This window comes from Seriola lalandi, unplaced genomic scaffold (assembly GCF_002814215.2).
Source record: "Seriola lalandi dorsalis isolate HSWRI2012SDOR001 ecotype SW California unplaced genomic scaffold, Sedor1 jcf7180002053880, whole genome shotgun sequence".
NCBI classification, from domain to species: domain Eukaryota; kingdom Metazoa; phylum Chordata; class Actinopteri; order Carangiformes; family Carangidae; genus Seriola; species Seriola lalandi.
Genome location: NW_019524433.1, coordinates 23287 through 24039, shown reverse-complemented (window position 1 = coordinate 24039; position 753 = coordinate 23287). Strand labels below are relative to the sequence as shown.

Here is a 753-nt window from a genome sequence, read left to right as displayed (position 1 = left end):
GCGCCACTGTTGCCATCTTGGCAGTGTCTGACAAAGAGGAGGGTGTGTGTGGAGCTGAGACTTCGGTGCATGTTGGTTTATGGCAAGCATACTCTCACCCACCTGTCACTCAAAGAGGCCACACCCTCAATTATTCATAACTTTAAGCCTTAATAAAATGGAGTCTATGGGGATTGACTCACTGTTGGAGCCAGACTCTAGTGGTCATTAGAGCAACTGTGGTTTTTGGTAATTCAGTGTTGGCTTCATTTTTCAGCCTTAGAGGTTGATGCTTGGCTGCCACTCATCCTTGATGCTCCCAGTGGTGACTCACAATACTGCACCAAAAAATAAAATTCCCTGCAGCGCAAAACACATTTTGCCCCATAGAGCGCCACTATAGAAAGAGATGTCCGTAAAAATGTTGACAGAACAAGGTTGGTTAATACTCTAACTATTTTGAGTTTTTAAACCACTGAGGTTTGAGCCCAAAAAAGGCATAAATGTAAAGTCTATGGGCCAAGGAGCAATGAGTTTTGAATGGGCGGGGCCAGCATGGAAACACTAATGTGTATATGGAGTGTAGAGTAAGCGGTGCAGCGTGGAGGCAAACTTTCTGGCTCATGCACAAGGTGAGCAATTTTGAGTGTTATAGATAGATAGTTCCAAAAAAAAAAATGCATCCAAAGTTGTAAGCCTTGCCTCAAGGGGCCATGTATGTGTGTGTATGTGTATGTGTATGTGTGTGTGTGTGTGTGTGTGTGTGTGTGTGTG

General features: G+C 44.1%; 1 protein-coding gene across 1 annotated transcript in view; it reads right to left on the bottom strand.

Moving 5' to 3' along the window:
* The window catches only part of LOC111651946 (centromere-associated protein E-like), an 18558-nt gene that overhangs the window by 14876 nt on the left and 2929 nt on the right, over positions 1-753 (bottom strand). The gene's annotated exons all lie outside the window — the stretch shown is intronic.